Source organism: Ictalurus furcatus, chromosome 14 (genome assembly GCF_023375685.1).
Source record: "Ictalurus furcatus strain D&B chromosome 14, Billie_1.0, whole genome shotgun sequence".
Classification (NCBI taxonomy): domain Eukaryota; kingdom Metazoa; phylum Chordata; class Actinopteri; order Siluriformes; family Ictaluridae; genus Ictalurus; species Ictalurus furcatus.
In genome coordinates this window covers 27,778,494-27,785,993 of record NC_071268.1, presented here as the reverse complement: position 1 = coordinate 27,785,993, position 7,500 = coordinate 27,778,494, and the positions used below count along the sequence as shown (strand labels likewise).

The window sequence follows — 7,500 nt, the reverse complement described above, 5'->3', positions numbered from 1 at the left end:
GTTCACACTGGGACGTTTTTTTTCAGCGTGTTAAACAGTCTGTTTTTCGATGCGCTTTTCTTGTTTTTACACCCACGCGTTAAACACGAGCGCCTGTAGATGGCGCGTATTGAAAAGCAGAAATACCCCGGTACACAAGGTGGCGCTGCACAACTTTCCATTTCTGACACCCACTAATCACTGAGAAGAAGAAGAGAGTCAGTATCTACGTGTTGGCCACTTTTTGCGAACTGGCGAACAGAAAATGGATTTTTCAAGCAGCAGCAGCGACTATTGTTGTGCCCAAAAATGTTAATGTTCCTGCAAATACATGAAGTGTTGACTATGAACCGTCTTTTTTTTGTGGTCAATATGATAATACAACGACGCAATAATGGGGCACTTAGCTATTTGAAAAAGAGGTCAAGTATACTTATATGCAAATATATGTCAGGGGCAAAATGAATACAATCAGCGGATTATCGTTGAGCAGAGATGTGAAACATTTGCGGGGAAGAGAAAGAAACAAACAGTGCTATTCGGTATAGAGAGCAACACTGAAAGAATTAAATGGAGCACTTAGAATATATGCTTGCATTTCAGTGTCGTCAAAAAAAAATTAGCCACAACATAATCTTATTAAATGAGGCATGAAGTTCTCATCAGTTCTGAACTAGAATATGGCCCGGCGTGAGGCTTTAGCTCCACTGTGTTGCTACTCATTCATTAAAGTTACATGCAATTATACATATTATTTTATATTATATTACATCATATTATTTTAAGTTATAATTAGCAGTTCTCCAAGGCAAGGTAAGGCAAGGTAAGGCAAGGAACCAGCTGAAATCCATAAGTAGTTAGAAAGTAATTACACCCCATATCTGTGCACATTAATATCAGCTGGGTTGGTAAATTGATGGTCTAGAAAAAGGCTTTTCGTTACCATGGTGTCACACAAGAAACATCTCATGATGGGTAAAAGCAAAGAGCTCTCCCGAGACCTTCACAACCTTATTGTTGCGAAACATATTGATGGAATCGGATACAGACCTTCATATTTCAAAACTTCTGAATCCTCCAGTAAGCACCATTGGGGCCGTTATCCGCAAGTGGAAGCAACATCACTCCGTCATCAACCGGCCACGCGCAGGAGCTCCTCACAAGATTTCTGACCAGGGAGTCAGAAGAACAGTCAGAAGAATAGCCCAAGAGCCAAAGACCACTCGGAAAGAGCTCCAGAAACACTTGGAGGCAGCAGGTACCATCGTCACAGAGAAAACAATAGGCAATGCACTCCACTGCTCAAGCTCACCCGCTAGACTCCATTACTAAAGAAAAGGCATGTCGAAGCTCGTTTAAAGTTTGCTACAACTCATTTGGACAAGCCTATGAAATACTGGGAGAGTGTAGTCTGGTCAGACGAGAGCAAAATTGAACTTTTTGGCTGTGATACTACACACCATGTTTGGAGAAGAAATGGCACTGCACATCACCCTTAAAACACTACACCAACAGTGAAGTTTGGAGGTGAAGCATCATAGTGTGGGGCTGTTTTTCATCACAAGGCTCTGGCAGACTTCATATAATTGAAGGAACGATGAATGGAGCCCTTTACCGGGAGATTCCTGAGAAGAATCTGCTGCCATCCACCAGGATGATGAAGATGAGACGTGGATGGACTTCCAGCAGGACAACGATCCAAAACATACAGCAAAGTAAACTCTTAGTTGGTTTCAGAGGGAAAAATCAAGGTGTTAGAACGGCCGAGTCAATCACCTGACTCGAATCCAATTGAACAAGATTTAAAGACGATATGTTTAGAAGAACGGACCAAAATCACACCTGAATACTGCGGAACATTAATTTCTTCATACAGGAAGCGTCTTGAAGCTTCATTACAAACAAAGGCTTCTCCACTAAGTATTAAATACATTTCAGTTAGCGTGTTCAATACTTTTCCCCCGTGTCATTCCTCTTTATTACACACAACTTCATTTATGGACTTTAATGTTGTGGATTCTTTATATTTGCGGATTTCTTGAGTAAATACTGATGTCTGGTGAAAATTTCATGTGAATAACCTCATTGGAAATATATTTACTGAAAGAAATGTTGCACATTTATGAGTAATGAATCTTTACTATGACATTCAAATTTTTTGAGTGCACCTATAAAATAAATTAAATAAAAATATATAAATAAATTTTATACCTGTGTGTGTGTGTGTGTGTGTGTGTGTGTGTGTATCCTGACATGCTGGGGTATGCGAAGAAAAGAATTTCACTGTGCATATGTATATGTGATCAATAAAGACTCATTATCATATTCATATATACACACACACACACACACACACACACACACACACTTTAGTAGCAGTCTGGGTAATTGCTTCTTCTTCATCTTCAGGTATCGATGTGTGCTTGGCAAGACAGATTTGTGCCTGAGGATGAATTTCGCCTAGGGCACCAAATGGGCTAGGAGCAGCACTGCCTTCTTCTCTTCTTCTTTACTGATACACAGGCCACGCCTCCTTCTCTGAGACTTAATGATACACAGGACACGCCTCCTTCTCTGAGACATACTGATACACAGGCCACACCTCCTTCTCTGAGTCTTACTGATACACAGGCCACACCTCCTTCTCTGAGGATTACTGATACACAGGCCACGCCTCCTTCTCTGAGACCTAACGATACACAGGACACGCCTCCTTCACTGAGACTTACTGATACACAGGCCACGCCTCCTTCTCTGAGTCTTACTGATACACAGGACACGCCTCCTTCTCTGAGTCTTACTGATACACAGGACACGCCTCCTTCTCTGAGTCTTACTGATACACAGGCCACGCCTCCTTCTCTGAGGATTACTGATACACAGGCCACACCTCCTTCTCTGAGTCTTACTGATACACAGGACAGGCCTCCTTCTCTGAGTCTTACTGATACACAGGACACGCCTCCTTCTCTGAGTCTTACTGATACACAGGCCACGCCTCCTTCTCTGAGGATTACTGATACACAGGACACGCCTCCTTCTCTGAGACCTAACGATACACAGGACACGCCTCCTTCTCTGAGTCTTACTGATACACAGGCCACTCCTCCTTCACTGAGGATTACTGATACACAGGCCACGCCTCCTTCTCTGAGTCTTACTGATACACAGGCCACGCCTCCTTCACTGAGGATTACTGATACACAGCCACGCCTCCTTCTCTGAGGATTACTGATACACAGGCCACGCCTCCTTCTCTGAGTCTTACTGATACACAGGCCACGCCTCCTTCACTGAGGATTACTGATACACAGGCCACGCCTGTGACTTACTCAGTGACTTATACCAACATGACATTTTATAACTATAATAGAAAAATATGAGCATCTCTGAATAACTTAGAGGAGGAAACTTTGCTTTAAGACACACACACACACACACACACACACACACACACAGTTATATTTCTGTGACAGAGATGTGGTTATATATCAGGCAGCAGAAACACTGCAGCTCGGGAACGGAGCAGAAATATCTGCTGTCAAAGCATAACCTGGAGACGGGTAATAAAAACTAAAAAATGCAGCCAGGAGAGAAGCTAAACACACACACACACACACACACACACACACACAAGGATGTGACAGAACATCAATGCATAATTGATCTTAACACAGATCCAGTTCTCCGTCTGTGAGCTGTATGTAGAGAAGTCATCCATCATCTCATCACTGTACGTCTCACAGAGCGTTCAGTAATGATGACGTCTCGTCTCACACACATACACACACACACACACACACACTTTCTCAGAAGCGATACGGCGATGAGAGATGAGTGAATAAATGACATAAAGACGCTGCGTGTGATTTAAACATTACGTTTCATTTAACGGCTCGTATAAGAGCTTCATAAATCAGCTGTCTGACTAAATGGCAATTGAGCCGTAATGTTGCTCCAAATGTCTTACCTAAAGGCAAATTCATCTCCTAAACACGGTCTGCTTAAAAAGAAATATAAAATTAAATAAAAGTAGTCTATCACACGGAGCAGCAAACTACAGTAACCTCTGGAGTAGTACGCCTACCATAAAACACCCACAAGTGGGAATATTATAATGAAGGTAAACGGCAGGAAAATAATAATAATAATAATAGTAAACATTTATATTTTCCAGTCACGCTGTTCACCAGGTGAAATAAATAAACCGCAAACCCGAATACGCACGACAGCTCGCCTTCACAGCTTCATCAAGAGCTCGTAGTTCCCTACAGAGGTTCCCCCTAGAACCCTCTCTGTTAGAGAAAGACTGCTTTAAATGTTTACCCATACGGACAAACCGCTGGACCCTTCAGAGTCCTGAATTTAACTCCATTAATTTAACTTTAAATTATTTTCATTTTATTTTACTGAAACTAGCATCCCAATAAACCAGAAGGGAAATCCTCTGTTGAACGCCTCTACATAGAACCCTTTAGGACCAAGCCAAAAAAAATCCCTTTAGGGTTCTAGATTGAGCCCTTTATCAAAAATGTGTAGCGCGCATACCGGTAAACTACACAAAGCTCGCGAGATGAAGATAAAAGTGTTCTTTGGTTTTCCCCACTGACAGAACCCTTAAAGGCTCTGTGTAGAACCCTAAACTCTTCAGTGAACAGGTCCTCAGGGGTCATGGGACTTTTAAGAGAGTTCTACTTTGAAGCACTTCTGACAGGGAAGGACTCCGTTATAGGGTTCTACACAGAAGCTTTTAAGGGTTTCCCAGAGGAACAAACCAAAACATTCTTTGAATTTCACATTTTATTCTACGGTCTTCTATTTCACTCCATTCTCACTGTTTTACTGTGTTCTGTTCTATTCCCTTCATTGGATTTTGTGTTCGATCGTTTTCTTTTCCGTCCCATTTTTTGATGTTTCTGCTCTGTTTGATTGCATTCTACTCTATTTTGTCATAAACTGTCCAACTGTTTCATTTCTGGATTCTCTTCCATTCCATTCTGTTGTATTCTATCCTACTGTGTTCTTTTCCATTGCATTCTATTCCATTCTATGATTTTGGCTTTATTCTGTCGTGTTCTATTCTATTGTGTTCTATTCCACTGCACTCTAGTCTACTGCGTTCGTCGGTGTGTGTGTGTGTGTGTTCACTGTTGCTGCCTGGTCATGAAAAGTCATGAAGACTCGGTTTGTAGAATCGGTGCAGCGGAATTATAAATCCTGAGACTGCAGCACCAAATCAAATCAGTGGATCTGTAGAACCATCAAAAAAGGAAAAACAGAAAGACGGGCATATGAGAGAGAGAGAGAGAGAGAGAGAGTGGGATCAGTGATGTTGTCTCAGCTCAGAGCTGCTACACAGCATTACATACTGTTCTCTGAAGAACTTACTCAAACTTTCTTGTGTGTGTTTGCCAAACTCACACAAAGAGAGTTATATATACACACACTACCTTTGTCCGTTGTCGAATGTGGGCGTGGCCTGCCCAGTAGCCAAACTGTACAGCGTACAGCCCACTATACCACTTATACACACCATTTTTCGCTTCAATGTATTCAAATCGATTTGCATGTTACGTGTGCAGCTTGGTTCTACCTTCGTGAGCAGATTAGCAATGCTAACTGTACTGGCTACGTACACCCTCACTTCCTGTCTGGATAATGAGGTGTACTGCACCTTTTTACTGCACTGTGTCCATACAATGCTCAGTGATCGATGGGGACAGAGGGAGGGGGGGGGGGCAAAACTTCATAGCACGAAAGAAGGCCTTCAGTCAGTCACTGAATCTCCGTGACAGAGGGTGTAGATGGGGAAAAAAAAAGCAGCTGAGAATATGTTTAGATTTTTCTCTACAAACTCGTACAGCGTATTTTTTATGAACTCCCTTCTCTCGGAGCCTGGAAGTGCCACTGCAGACTGTCTGCTGAATAATTTACACTCTGTGTGTGTGTGTGTGTGTGTGTGTGTGTGTGTGTGAGAGAGAGATAACTCCAAATAAAAATTTGCTTTATTCACAGTAACCAAGCAACACCAAAAAAGGAAATCAAGCATACAATGCGAAATAAGCAGTTTAATTAAAAGCGCGGCTGCGTCCTCTAGTAATCTGACAACGACTCAATTCCTGCTGCGTCCTGATTGTGAAACTGAAGCTCCGCTTTATTCTGGATCAGCTGCCTCAGTAGTCCTGTTCGTAAAGCTTTCAGGGTAGATAACCTGACGTGTCTCAGTGTAACATACAGTACGTCACGTACATTTTTGCACGATCAGAAGGGTTTAAAAGACGTTTTAACTACGGATTTATCGAGGCTAGCTTCTGATTCTCGACCTTCTAGTTTTGTCTCCTGAATTATCTGCAAAACGTATCAGTCGAAGAAAATAAAGAAAAAAAAATGGATTTTTTTTTTGTATTCGTTAATTAATTCAATAATTTTTTAATTGACAATTACATTTTTAATCACAATTTAAAAAAAGTGTGCAATGGCACTTTACCGACACTATGACGCGCTTTACCCTTTAATACGTACTCACTGTTGCTGCTTCTCATTGAAATCTAGTTAGCAGTTGATGCTAAGCGTAATTACTTTGAAATACATGTCAAAAGTGATTTTTTTTAAATATCTGACACCACATCTGAGGTAAATGTTGGCATTCCTGACATTTCTACGTCATTTTTATAGTCACCGCGTCTTTACATTGCCTGCAGAAACAATCGGACTTCTGATCAGAAGGTTGCGAGTTCAAATCCCAACACTACCAAGCTGCCACTGCTGGGCCTCTAAGCAAGGCCCTTGACCCTCAATGAGGTGAATGTAGGTCGCTCTGCGGTAGGTCAGTGGTTTAAAAACGTTGGACCACGAATTGGACGGTCATGTGTTCAGCTGCCAATGCTGGGCCCTTCAGCAAGGCCCTTAACCCTGACTCTGTAAATGAAATGTAAATGTGAGCAACAGCATCATTTATTTATTTATTTTCATGAAATGATATTATTTCAAAGTCATTTTCATGGAAACATTTTCATATTATTGTCTGCATGCTGCGTTCATCTACTGGATTTGCTCATCTTGATCACTGGCTTTTGTGTGTGTGTGTGTGAGTCTTTGCGTCCTTTGTGTATTTTTCGAGTTGAAGTTAGTAATCCAGTGCAGCCTGCGTTATCCCTTCCCTGTGAAGAGCCAAGATGAAAACGTGTGTGGAGCTTCCTGACTCCGAGTCGAAGAGTTTAACCGAGGACGAGCAGTGAGGTTAATGTCGTTTGGGCCTCGCTTTTATATTAAAATAATGAAAAATGCATGAGCGTGTCATGCGCTGTACTTTTCTCGCGACAGTGTGTTTGGTGCCCTGCAGTCGTTAGTTATAATAAGATGAGTGTGGATTAGCAGTGCCCCGTACCGGGAACAATAAAATCCACCACAATCCTCTACACGCTCCCACTGCCGTCTGACAAAGGGCGAGATGTCTGAGGATAAAAGAAAAAGAAAAAAAAAAAGAAAAAAAAAAAAAGGTCAAAGCCACCACCACAATGG

General features: G+C 41.8%; 1 protein-coding gene across 3 annotated transcripts in view; it reads right to left on the bottom strand.

Annotated features, from left to right (window-relative positions):
- Window positions 1-7,500, bottom strand: part of trappc9 (trafficking protein particle complex subunit 9) — a 247,495-nt gene that overhangs the window by 137,531 nt on the left and 102,464 nt on the right. The gene's annotated exons all lie outside the window — the stretch shown is intronic.